Raw genomic sequence first — 14,928 nt, forward strand, 5'->3', positions numbered from 1 at the left:
ACAGAGATCAGGGAGATTGTAGGGGTCTGACCTAGGTCCTCTGAATATATGTTATGGCTAAGTAGCTTGGTGTTCTTATGGGAATCTAACAGTAGGAACAAGGGATATTCCTTCCTCTTTTGCCTACTTTTGGGACCCATTTCCTCCTACTGGGTTGCCTTTTCCAGTCTTGATGAGATGGTTTATGCCTGGCATTAGTGTATCATGTTATGAGGTGTTTGGTTGATGTCCCCAGGAAGCATTCTCTTTTCTGAAGGGAGGCAGATGAGAAGGTGAGTCTTGGGGAGAGGTAAGGGAGGGAAAGCTGTGATCAGAATGAAAGAATAAAAAAGTTTACTATAAAACTCAGTGAGATTAAACTTATTTCTTGATTTGACCTAGATTTAAGCTGCTATGATTTTCTATCCAGGATATAGACTTGATATCAATGAAGGTAATGCTCATTATTTTAGAAAAGTTGGCATATCTTTAAACCTTGGTGGGAACTCACTAAATATAAAAGCAAGCCAGGTGGTTTAGAACTTAATCGGTTATTTCCTATGGCTTCTTTTTGTTCAGAAAGTAGATGTAGCAGAGTTTGAATTACTTGAGAATGTAATCTCTGATCACAAAGAAATAGATCTGGTGATCTAACTTTAATTTGCACTTACATTTTTTTTTCTTATCTTTCAGAACTCTGTTTAAGTGTCTGCCTTGGAATGTTGCTTATAATCTGAATATTTTAGGATACCATGTCCATTAAATTAATTCAACACTATTCTTCTTCACTGTATTAAAAATTACCATAACTAAACTAGCATTTAATTTTAGTTTTCACAGAAGTCTAGATCTCATGAGGCAGTTCAGATATCAACCCACTGAACATGTTTGGGTATGTTTTTATTAGTTGATCTGGTAGCTATCCAATATCAAATGGTTGTCCCTGAAACATGCATACTAGTGACACTATACAATTTTATGAGGTTATACTTAGAAGAATATATATATATATATATATATATATATATATATATATATATAGAACATATATGTCTGTATATGAACATAACTAAATATATGTATATAACAACAATTAATAAAAAGGAGTCCATGAATTTAAAAGAGAATAAGGAGGAGCATATGGAAGCGTTTTGTGGGATAAAAAAAAAATGGAGGAATTACATAATTACATTAGAATCTCAAAAGCTAAAAGATAACCAAAATGAAAAATACTCATAGAAAATCAGGTGGAAAGAACTTGGGCTTTGGAGTAATGACAATCTGAGCTGACATTACCTACTGTATTTCAGTGAGTGACAACTATAAGTCATACATCCTTGTGGACTCTTTTTGTGAGATTTGTTAAAACAAATAATACATTTGACTAGTCAAGTACCATAAATACTTAAAATAGGGGCACATTTTATTCAGAAAAAAAGCAATTTATGTTTATTTTAAAAATTACAAAAAGACATATATGATCTGAAAATAATTTCTTCAAACAATGCAAAAGTTTATAAATTGTGATATAAATATATGCTTCAATTTATTCAGTGTTCCAAAAGAGACACATCTAATAGGCACTGGTTCTATGGGACGGAACAACCAGACATTAGCAGTGGGATTTTATACAAACATTTTATGCAATGACTGAGATGTCATGAATAATATTGAGAGAATAAGCTCTCTAAAGGATGTTTGATAGAAGATTCAGTTCAACCCATAATTAAAATAATTACCATTAAAATAACTACCATTGGTGTGGCATAAGTGACTGTGGAAGGAACATTTTCTGAGACACAGTAATATAAGTGAAAGTCTGAGGTAGACAGGGAAATGTTTTCTCTAACAACTGATTTTCCATGATAGGCCTAAGGTAATGTCAGATAAGTTTTAGTTAATGTCAATCATAACCACAACTCCTAAATCCAAAACATTTACTTGCTTGATTAACCTTCACACACACACACACACACACACACACACACACACACATATACACACACACACACACATGCTTTAGTAAGAAGAAAAAATTCTTACTTTCCAATATAAAATGTCTTAACATCTCTCTTTTTGTTTTTACACAGAGTTTTTTTGAAATGAGAAAATGTTTCAAGGAAAATTTAATGATACCTGGTACATATTTAAATATGTTTACACATATTTCAATGAGACAAAAAAAAATCAATATCTCTACAGGTGGCAATGCTCCAGATGGGACAAACCTAACATAAGAATATAAATTCCTGTGGTTAGGGTGGTTAATATTTATGGGCAAAAGTATATAAAATGAATACTCAGAAGTTTAAATGTAAGAAACTTTGAAAAATGTCAAATTTAAATAAAAGTTTTAAATCAAAACAAATACTTAACTAAAACATGAACTATGCTGCTTTGCTGTTTGCACCTATGCTAATTGCCTACAAAATTCCAAAATGTTAAAAGCTAACCAATATCTAATCATTATTTGATTAAATAAAATTATAGACATAGCAAGAAAGTACTTTAACCTGATAATGGTATGCATGTGCATCAGTGTAAAATTATAACCAGACTTACTGGAGAAACATGTAATAAGTACATTTTATAAGCTGCATTTCATGTAAATTGAAAATTGTAGTACAAAAGAATATGACTGGATGATAAAAATGATTAAAGAATAATTAAAAAGAAGAACCAGAAAAAAAGAAAAATTAAGAATCTACAAAGATGAAGAGTATATGTGCAATATAAGTATTTCATTAGATTTATGGTTGGTTTTTACTTATATTCAGCCTTTAGCAACTAGTGCCTATGACAAGTGTTTTAATATTTTCATTACATTAAATAATGAATAAAATTATTAAAACAAAATAATTAGCAACAAAAATTTTGTTTGCATTGTGATGTAAAATTGTGCCTCAATCTAATCAAAGTTTTCCCAAAGAGACAAACATGATATTAACAACAAAATAAATTATTGTGCAAACGTGGACTCTAAAGGTATATTAGTTAGGGGTTCGCTGAAATAACCCAGCATATAAAATAAACCTCTCAATACACATAGAAAAGCTCTTTACTAGAATGGCTTACAGGCTGCATTCCAGCCAATCAAGTGACTGTTGATATGAATGAAACGTCCATGAGTTTAGTAGTTGCTCAGTCCAGAAGTTTGGATGTCTCAGATAATCTTCAGTATACACTGGAATCACAAAGAAGTAGGCTGTAATGCCAGTGAAGAAATAGACTTGCTAGCAAGGTGAAAGCGGGTAGGAAATGGGCAAAAAAATTCCTTCTTCCATGCCATTATACAACCTTCCAGAAGAAGGTGTAGCCCAGGTTAGAGGTGAGTTTTCAAAAAGATTTTGATTAAAGGTGTGCCCTACCTTAATGATCTGATTCAAAGTGGATCTTCCTAATTCAAACTAAACAAAAGTCTGTCTCAGGTGTAATCTCCATTTGGGGGTTTCAGGTAATTCCAGATGTAGTTATGCTGACAAACAAGAATAGCCATCACACTTGGATAGATTGTGGTTACTGAAAATTGGAAGAAACTATGCACATATGAGTTTTGATATCTGAAAGATCTAGAATGTCTGGTCATTTTTTTTTTTTATCAGTTTTAAATGTCAGAAGGAAGAAGGATCTCAAGTAAAAAAAATAAGAGAAAAAATAAAGAGATGCAGTAAAAAAAATCCAACGTACTTGGGAAATGTGACAAACATATTTTTCAATAAGATTTTCAGAATAATACACTGATTCTGTGTGTACCTCAAACATATGTCAGCCTCACTGGCAGAGTTGTATACCTTAAACATTGTGTCAAAGGTTTTTTTTTTTTTTTTTTTTTTTGGTTTGGTTTGGTTTTGGCTTTTGAGAATATTTATATCTGATTTCTGTATATTCTTAAATTGTCTTTTTAAGGTTTGTTTCATATTTGCCAGTTAGGCTAAACCTGAGTATATATATACACAGACACAGTAAAAAAATTAGTAAAGTTAGAATAATATTTGTAAATTGACTAGAAGTCATATTGATCTAATTATTTTCACAAAATGGTACATAGAACATTCATATGTATGTTGTATTATACAAACATTATTTGCTTAACAAAAATGGATTTACCTTCATCGTATATCATTTAATATGTAATGGTGACTTGACAACACGTCCCAGAGCCTATTATTGTATGTATTGATAGGGTGTGCTTCAATTTGGTTTAGATAGTTGGTAAACAGAACTGAGAAATATTCTATAAAATTGACCTTCCATGGTCAGGTAGAATATAATTTCATTCCACATATGAACTTTCAGTTTTGTTTATACATAATGCTCAAGTAAAACAAACAAAAAATAAGCAATTATAGTGATGAATGTTTGGAGATGTCTTAGTGAAGGTTTGTATTCCTACACAAAACATCATGACCAGAAGCAAGCTGAGGAGAAGATTTATTCAACTTAAGCCTCCACATTGCTGTTTATCACCAAAGGAAGTCAGAACTGGAACTGACTCAGGGCAGAAACTTGTAGGCAGGAGCTTATGCAGAGGACATGGAGGGGTGTTACTTACTGACTTGCTTACACTGGCTTGCTCAGCTTGCCTTCTTATAGAACCAAGAACTATTATCCCAGAGATAGCACCACTCACAGTGAACCCTCTCCCTTTGATCACTAATTTGGAAAATGCCTTACAGCTGGATCTCATGGAGGCATTTTCTCAAGGGGGTCTGCTTTCTGTGTGATAACTCCAGCTTGTGTCAAGTTGACACACAAAATCAGACAGTACAACTTGTCTATTTGACATACAAACACTATTACACCACAACCCTTACATTCTTATTCATCCCCAAGATCTAAAGAACTTTCAATGTTCCACAGTCTTTATAGATTCTTACATATTAAAAATTTCAATCCCTTTAAAATATCCAATCTCTTTTGAAACTCAGATCTTTTAACTGTGGGCTCATCTAAAATACTTTTGTTCATCAAGAGGGAAAATACCAGGGCACAGTCACAATCAAAATCAAACTCTAACTGTCCTATGTCTGGCACCTACTCATGATCTTATGAGCTTCGCCAAGGGCTTGGGTCACTTCTCCAGCTCTGTCCTTTGTAGCACACACCTTGTCTTCTAAGGTGTGAATGACTATACTCCACTGCTATTCCTGTTCTTGGTGGTCATCTCATGTTACTGGCATCTCCAAAACACTGCTGTCTAATGCTGCAACTAGACTGCACTTTCACAAATAGCCTCTCATAGGCTCTTTTCATGGTGCTAAGCAACAACTTCTCTGTATGACACCTTTAGTCCTGGGCCTTCAACTGCCACTGAGGCTGCACCTTCACCAATGGCCTCTCCTTGCCTTCCACAGTGCCAAGCCTCAGCTGCTACTCCTTCATGTTTCAAAACCAGTACCTTCATGTTTCAAAACCAGTTTCAAAACTCTTTTACATTACCAAGTCTGACTGCTAACAGGAGATACAACGGTGGCTGCCTTTGGAACACAGCTTCTTTGTGCTGTCAGGAAACACTTCCTACAACATTTCACCTCAGTGATAGTGGACTCTAATCACTGCTGATTTCATAGCTAACCAGCATCAATTGTCCCAGTAATACAAAGGGTTTCTTTCACTTTAGTAGTTCTGGTATCTTGTTAATCACAGCTGATTTTTCAGCCTCAGCTAACCAAAACCACAGAATCTTCACAATCAAAATAGCAATGGCCATGGTAAGAGTCTTTATTCTTCCCTCTGAAGTTTCACAAGCCTGGGCTTCATCTTCTGCACTGTTCTCAACATTATCTTCCAAGCTTCTATAGAACATCCAACAGAGCTCTTCTAGTCCACAGTTCCAAATTCCTTCCACAGTCTTCCCAAAACCATGGTTAGGCTGTCACAGGAATATCCCACAATGCTTGTACCAATTTGTATTAGTCAGGGTGTTTATTCCTGCACAAAACATCATGATCAAGAAACAAGTTGGGGAGGAGAGAGTTTATTCAGCTTACACTTACACATTGCTATTTATCACCAAAGGAAGTCAGGAGAGGAACTCAAGCAGGGCAGTGACACACAAAACTAGACAGTACAGGAGGGGTTATTTAAAATGTATTATTTAAGTCATTAAGGTATCCCCTGTTGATTTACAAAAGTCAGACCAGCTCTGATATTTCAATGGAATTGCAAAGAAAGCACAATATATGAAGTTAAAAGTGAATGTTTTCCATGACTTAGGCACTCTGTTGAATAATTAATGGAATGTAAACTATTTACTTCACAGTGTAGGTCTTCACCATCATATCAGGTGTCCCTTTACAACCTACAACCGGCTTAATTCCAACAGGTTAGCCCTTACAAAATGTGAACAGATGGTAATTTATATATTTAAGAAGATACCAGTTTAGCATAGTGTGGCTTACAGGTTAGATGTCTTTCAATAATTTGTCTTCTCAGCTCTCACTGGCTCATCACTTGACCGTCTGGAACATGACAGTCTCAGGGTTTTGATCCCTGGAACCTTAAAACAAGACTTATATATGATTTTATTCTGTTTTAAAAATGAATTGAATTGTTACGTCTCAGGATACATCCTTTGTATCTGCAATTTCACTCACCTGAGTCTTCTTAAATAAAATTTATAATTTGATAATACATTTAACTAAGTAGACCCAGAATGGCATGTATAAGGTAATGGGTTCAATGCTCAGTACCACAAATAATAAATATATGAAAATAATTTTGATTAGAAGTGTTAAGAATACCACTTTATAAATTCATGTAAGAAAAGAAATAATTGTTCTGATTCACTTTGTTGTTCAATATTATCTCTTTTGTTTTGGCAACCTATTAGAATTACCCACTATTTATTTACTTATTTTTGTTGGATGTTTTATTTACTTACATTTTAAATGTAATTCCCTTTCCAGATTTCCCCTCTGGAAACCCTTTATCCCCTTCCCCTCCCCCTGCTTATATAAGGGTACTCCCAAATCCACCCACCAACTCCCAACTTTCTGGCCTGGCATTTTACTGACAGTTATCAATTATTCAAATTGTCACTAATAATGCATCTATAATGATCTTTAATGTTTCCTGGTTGTGACTTTTGTTTTGTTTTATTTTGTTTTAGATATGATGTATTTATTTATTTATTTAAATTTTATTTAATATTTTTTACAGTCCAGAATTTATACCCCTTCTGTCTACCCTCTGACTGTTTCACATCCAATACCTCCTCCCCCCACCCTATATCCATGATGATGTCACCACCCACTAGCCCCCAGCCCACTAGACCTCCCTCCCCACTCCCTGGGAATTCCAGTCTCTTGAGGGTTAGGTGCATCTTCACTGAGTGAGTAAAGACCCAGCAGTTCTCTGCTGTTAGGGGCTTCATATCAGCTGGTGTATGCTGCCTGGTTGGTGGTCCAGTGTTTGAAAGATCTCTGGCATCCAAGTTAATTGTGACTGCTTGTCTTCCTACAGGTTGCCCTCCTTCTCAGCTTCTTCCAGCTTTTCCATAATTCAACCACAGGGGTCAGCAGCTTCTTTCAATTGGTTAGGTGCATATATCTGCATCTCACTCAACTGCTTGTTGTGTCTTTCAAAGGGCAGTCATGATAGGCCCCTTTTTGTGAGCACATTATAGTCTTAGTAACAGTGTCAGGCCTTGGGGCATCCCCTTGAGCTGGATCCCAATTTGGGCCTGTTGCTTTTCCTCAGGTTCTTCTCTATTTTTATCCCTACAGTTCTTTCAGACAGGAACAATTATGTGTCAGAGTTTTTGACCTTGGGATAGCAAGGTCATCCCTCACTTAATGCCATATCTTTCTGTTGGAGGTGGATTCTACAAGTTCCATGTTACCATTGTAGGACATTTCATCTAAAGGTCTCCCTCCCACCCCCAAGTCCTAAAATTCTCCTACCACCCTGGTCTCTGGTCCCCCTATCTCCTACCTCCTGAGGTTTTCTTTTTCAATTCCTTCTGCTGGCTCTCTGGGCTTCAGTCCTGTTCCCCTAACCAAATACCTGATCACATTCCCTCTTCCCCTCCCTGTCCCCTTTCCCACACAGGTCCCTCCATCTCCCCTCCTGTGATTGCTTTCTTCTCCCTCCTAAGTGGGACTGAGGCATCCTCACCTAGGCTTTTCAGCTTGTTAACTTTTTTGAGTTCTGTGGATTGTATCCTGTATATTCTGTACATTTTTTGGTTAAGACCCACTTATTAGTGAGTACACAATATGCATATCCTTTTGATTCTGAGTTACCTGACTCAGGATGATATTTTCTAATTCCATCTATTTTCTTGCCAAACTCAGGATGTCCTCATTCTTAATAGCTGAGTAGTATTCTATTGTATAAATGACCCATATTTTCTATACCCATTCTTCTGTTCTGGGACATCTGGGTTGTTTCCAGCTTCTGACTATCACAAACAAGGCCTCTATGAACATAGTGGAACACAATCTCCTGTGGCATAGTGGGGCATCTTTTGGGCATATTCCCAAGAGTGGTGTAGCTGGATCTTCAGGTAGATCTATTTCTAATTTTCTGAGGAATCTCCAGATTGATTTCCAGAGTGGTTGTACCAGTTTGCAATCCTACCAGCAATGGAGGAGTGTTTCTCTTTCTCCACATCCTTGCCAACATGTGCTGTCACCTGAGGTTTTGACCTTAGCCATTCTGACTGTTGTAAGCTGAAGTCTCAGGGTCATTTTAATTTGCATTTCTCTAATGACTAAGACTTTGAACATATTTTTTAAGTGCTTCTCAGCCATTCGATATTCCTATGTTGTGAATTATCTGTTTAGTTCTATATCTAATTTTTTTATTCAGTTGTATGGGGTTTTTTGGTGGTTAGTTTCATGAGTTCTTTATATATTTTGGGTATAAACCCTTTATCCCATGTGAGGTTAGTAAAGATTTTTTCCAGTTTGTAGGTTGTTGATTTGTCCTATTGACTATGTATTTTGTCTTACAGAAGCTTTCCATTTTCATGAGGTCCAATTTTATCAATTCATGATCTTGAAACATGAGCCATTGAAGTTCTGTTTAAGAAATTTCCCCTTGTGCCAATGAGTTCAAGGCTCTTTGCAACTTTCTCTTCTATTAGATTCACTCTATCTGGTTTCATGTTGAGGTCCTTGAAACACTTGGACTTAAGCATTGTGCAAGGTTGCAAATATGGACCTATCTTTATTTTTCAGACTGCCAGATAGACCAGTATCATTTATTGAAGATGCTGACCTTTTCCATTGTATATTTTTGGCTTTTTTTTGTCAAAGATCAAATGTCTGTGTGTGGTGTTATTTCTGGGTCTTCAATTTTATTTCATTGATAATTATTCTTTCTCTCTATCTGATAATATGTCTACAATTATATACAATGTTGTTTGGTGTTTTACATTAATCAGTGAAATAAAACTTTCTTGAAAAGCTATGAGTTTGATTTTTAGTAGATATCCTTTTGATAGTATACATAAGGCAACAAATAAAAACCTCCTAAGTGATTAAGTTTTGCAAGGTTATAATTGTCTGAATGTGGAAAAGTTATTACTTTATCAGATAACTTTTCCAAAATGAACATGTATAACAATTTCATAATTAAACTAATAAAAAGTTATACTGTTCTTGTAAGCATATGAAACAAATTTTTGAATGTTGTTTATGGATTTCAGCAGTGGATACACAGAGAGATGCTACTGACAATTATAATTTTAGCCTTCTATTCTAAATTTTAAAACACTAATAACAATGCTTGCTGGGAAAGCACAAGAACCCGATTTCAAATACTCATGACCATGTTTGCACAGTGGATACAGCTCTAGTCTTGGGAAGGCAGAGGAGGCTGAGCTCAGAAATTTAATGGTCCATAATTCTAGCATAAACATCAACCTTTAAATTCAGTGACTAACTTTGTCTCAAAATCTTAAAACAAAAGTAATAGAAGACATCTGATGATCTCCTCTGGCCTCCATCTGCACATAGAAAAACTTATACACCCTATATATATCTTTACATATATGATTATGCATATATTACAACAATCTGTACCTTTACTTTACTACATAGACAATTTTGATAAATGTGTGATATTAAATTTTCAAAAAATAATGTACTCATTTTCCTACTATCTTTCTTCATTAAATAAATCACTACACTTAAAAAGCAGTTGGATAAGAAACTTCCAGATAACAATATGTGCTAAAAGTTTAAATTTTATACCTATAGCCCCAGATAGTTATTATAAATATCATCAGGGTTTTATTTTTAGTAGAAACTAAGAAATTTAATGCAATCACTCTAAATAATATGGTTGTATTCAGTAATGTAAATGAAACGAGACTTGTTAATTACAGATACTATGATAGTCTTACAACATCTGTCAGTTAAACATTCAGTATTTACTAAGACTTTTATGGGGCTAAGTAAGTAGTTTTAGGTAGCTAATTTGAAGGCATTCAGTATCATCTCCACATTTAGGGTCAAGAATCACAACTCTTATATAACTGCTTTCTTCAACCTCCAGCAAAACATCATGAAATATCTCAACAAACTTCTAAAAGATAATGGCATTTTGGATTAGAATTTATGGCTGGTGTTCTAGATTAGTTTTTTTAATGAAGAATGAAAATTTAATAAAGATAATAAAAATCAGATAATTTCTCTTAAAACTAGAAATCAATAAACTGATTATTAAAACAATATGAGTATATACATTAACAGGGTTAAAGACCTACCATTCCTTCAGGGTCTCTGGGCTACAAAGTCTTTATCTCAACCTAGGACCAGGCCAATTTTTCTGGTTCACTTTCCTACAACCTATGGACTTATCTGAATGTAAAAGGTAGACAGAGAAAGCTGAGTAAGAATTGCCCAGGATTTAGGGATTTCAAAGCCTCCGTCCTTGGCACACCTCCTCCAACTGAAGCCACCAAACTGGTTATCCAGTACCAAGTGGATCATCCCTAGATACGTGTACATGATGGCACATTTACTATACTCAGCATGTTTTCGCATGTATATACTTATTTGTATATGTGAATACATAACAACAATAATAAAAAAGATGGAGGGCATACATGCTGGAAGGATTTGAATAAGGGGGAGGTGCATAAAAGAAATGAAGAAATTGTGTCTCCTAGAAAAGTCAGAAGCTCCATCTCTCCAACATGACTTTTCAACATGAAGTGAACAAGGAAGACAGTTATTACCTCTAGAATTTGAGACATTTATGATACTACTCTTATGAAAAATGTTTGTTATCACTGATACTGGTTTAAAATTTGTTTCAGAGTGTCATATTTGTGAGAATTTGTGGATGTAGTTTCTGATATTACTAGGAGACACAAGTTACAGAAAACTCTTCTATCATTGGCTTTTAAAATCTTTCTACCCCATTTGTTCAATATTTTCTGAGCCCTACTTAAGTGGCAGGTGTTTTGCAGTGGTATTCTTAAGGACTGAACTCTTCTAGAACTCAATGTATTGATTGGTTGTGGTTTTCTGAAATAGTCTTTATAAAGATTATACTTACATGTGGATATAAGGAGAATTGTGTATAGATTGTTATCAGTGGCTATTCTGGTATAATAAGAGACATGACCTGTGGTCAAGTAGGCTGAAGATCAAGAGATAGCTATGTAAATGAGATACCTAGAAGTCTGGAGGACATAGCCAATAAGCTTTCATTCCCAGAAATTCTTCTCTGCAAAAGGTATTTAATCTCAGGTCCACCCTGAAAAATGGGATACGGTGTTACACATCCACTATCCATCATGGCAATGAATGGTTTGGAACCACAAACTTTCCATTGAAATCCCCTGTGGGGAGCCAAGAAGAAGTTCTTCACCTACAGAGCTGCAGTCTAATCTCCTATAGAAGGCCTCTCTGCATTCCCAGCCACAATCACCACCAAGCCTGAGCCAGCCAAGCCAAGGACAATCACCTTGGGGCTAGCTGGAGCTCCCACTTTATCCTCCAGCTCCAGAATAAATCCAGAATGTAGTGATGTTTTCAGCACTTCAACAGCTCCCAGTTGTGCCTGGGTGTCCAAGAGCCTGAGAACCAGACAGCCCTGGTGGACTCCAAACCAGCTCCAGCTGTCCTGTGATCAGACAAATGACCAGCAACCCTGCAATAGGTCTCAGCAACTGCTCGAGCACCACGCCTGTCTGCTCTTATACTTCCTGCATGATAGTCGTGGACTCACACCCAGAAACTGTAAACCCAATAAACCCTTTCTTATATAAGTTGCCTTGGTAATGATATCTCTTCACAATAGTAAAAAGTAACTAAAACATCTTTTATTTTTAATTTCCTTACGAGCGAGAAGAAAGCTGTATTTTATCAAAATAGATGGTACATTTCCAGTAAAAATCTGGAACAGGTTGTTTTAGTTAACTTTGTGAGCAAACATATACAAATAATTATGTAGATTCTCCCCTATTTGTTAATGATTTAAATTATGTAAAGTATTCTGGGCTAATGTGAAGAAGGTTCATTCTAAAGTGTTTGAATTTTATGTTCTATAGATTTCTATTAAGTCTATTTGATCTGCCATGACACTTAATGCTTAATTCTCCCTCTATGTTTTATTAGAGTGACCTGTCTATTCATGGGAATAGGACATTAAAGTCACCTACTAATATTATGTTTGAAATGATCTGTGGATATACACCTAATAGTATTTAGTTTGTAAAATTGGACACTCCTGGCTTTTAGATAAATTTGTTTGGAACTGTAATATCTTTGTATGGATTATGTCTGTAAAAATAAGTGACCTTCTTTAACTTCTCTGACTATTTTTAGCTCTAAGTACATTTTCTGAAATAGATTACGGTCAGCACTGTGCAGTAAAACTCTCTCCAGTAGCACAAATGCTTCCCATCTGCAAAGTCAAACTATGACCTATAGCTGCCTGCCTATTCATATTTGCAATACTCTTAAACTCTTTGTTGAACTTATTTCTTAATTATTTAATTTAACTAAACAAAAATAAATTATTTTATATCATTTGTGACTGCTGTATTGTTTTATCTGGAGCACCCTTAGTAAATTATAGATTTCTGGATTTTATGCATATCTTAATTATAATATACATTTTCACACATTTTTTTCTGTTTTGATTTTCTTTTTGTGCATTCAGTTACTCCAATAATTATATAAATGTTTGGCATACTTCATCTTTTGCAGATGATTTTTAAATTAGTTTTAAAATGTATTATTAGACTTCATATGAGTGTTTATGAATTTGTGTGGGGGAGTGTGTTTCTACATTTGTGTGTATGTATGTATGTATATGTCTGAATGTGTGCATGTGTGTGCTTTTGAGTATGTGTGTGTATAAACATATGTGTATTTCTGTGCATCCATGTGTGTATGTATGTGTGTGTTTCTGTGTGTGTGTGTTTTGTGTATGTGTGTGTGTATGTGCTGGTATTAGTGATTTAGCATCTCAGCAGAGGTTAAAGAAGAACTTTTGAGAACTGGTTTTCTCTTTCTACTTTGGGATCTGGAGACTGAGCTCAAATTAAAGAGACAAGCACTTTCATCTCTATGAACTCTCAGCGCCCAGAAATTATTTTAAAACCCATCACTGGGCCGGGCAGTGGTGGCGCACGCCTTTAATCCCAGCACTTGGGAGGCAGAGGCAGGCACATTTCTGAGTTCGAGGCCAGCCTGGTCTACAGAGTGAGTTCCAGGACAGCCAGGGCTACACAGAGAAACCCTGTCTTGAAAAACAAAAAAAAAAAAAACAAAACAAACAAACAAACAAAAAAACCATCACCACAGGACACCATTCTTCCTCTGCCCTCAAGACACATTGTGTGACAAAAATCACTTCATTGAGGGCCTTTGGTAAAGTGCCACAGACACATTCACACAGAGAGACACATTTAGGGTTACTAATACAGAGAGAGAGAGAGAGAGAGAGAGAGAGAGAGAGAGAGAGAGAGAGAGAGAGAGAGAGAGAGAGCATTGAGGGCTTTTGGTAAAGTGCCACAGACACATTCACACAGAGAGACACATTTAAGGATACTAATACTCAGACACACACACACACACACAGAGAGAGAGAGAGAGAGAGAGAGAGAGAGAGAGAGAGAGAGAGAGAGAGAGAATCAGAACTTTCTACTATTTTATTCCCTACTACACTGCTCTATTCATTTCATAGTAATTGGTAAACAAAATTGTCTTCTTTAGTCATTTAAATTGTTTATTTTCTCTCTTGCCAACCAGAAGAGAAATATACTTTTTGCCACTGTGAAAATTCTTGGGACTTTAATTTTTTCACAAGCAAATTTGGTAACTAAAATTTCTAATATTAGAATACTGAATATTTTAAATTCTGTCTTACAGATATGTCACTGAATTTTTTATGCATCAATATCCACCTTATATCATAAAAGCAGTGAATGAAAGTTTTTAAGAGCTTGAAGAATTTTTTTAAATTATATTTTGTCTACTTCAGTGCTATATATTCAAAAGGGCACAATTTTGTTCTTCAATTTTGCTATTCTAAAGATAGCAATGTTATGCTTTAATATATCATTTTGTTTGTTAACAAATGACTCAAATTTTAAAAGAAAACTTTACATATATTGTGTTTAAGGAAACCTACAGAATCCAAATTGTATAAAAATAGTACAAAATTCCTTTAAGTGCCCAAAATATATCTTATGAGACATTTTCATTATTGCTGTTTTTACTTCAATACATTGAGGGGGTGATGTTTCATATCTTTCATGATTACTTTATGAATACTTGGAATATGTTGTAAATATACCATTGTTTCCTACATCTATGGTTCTATTTCAAAGGAAAATTTCAAAGGAAGTATACACATATTTGATGAGTTATAACTTGAGATGTATCAATGTTTCTATGACATAGTTTAGAAATCTCTTGAAATATTGGCAGGTGTAGCTTATACTAGATAACATCTTTATACTACATATTGCTATCATGC

Source organism: Arvicanthis niloticus, chromosome 11 (assembly GCF_011762505.2).
Source record: "Arvicanthis niloticus isolate mArvNil1 chromosome 11, mArvNil1.pat.X, whole genome shotgun sequence".
Classification (NCBI taxonomy): Eukaryota; Metazoa; Chordata; class Mammalia; order Rodentia; family Muridae; genus Arvicanthis; species Arvicanthis niloticus.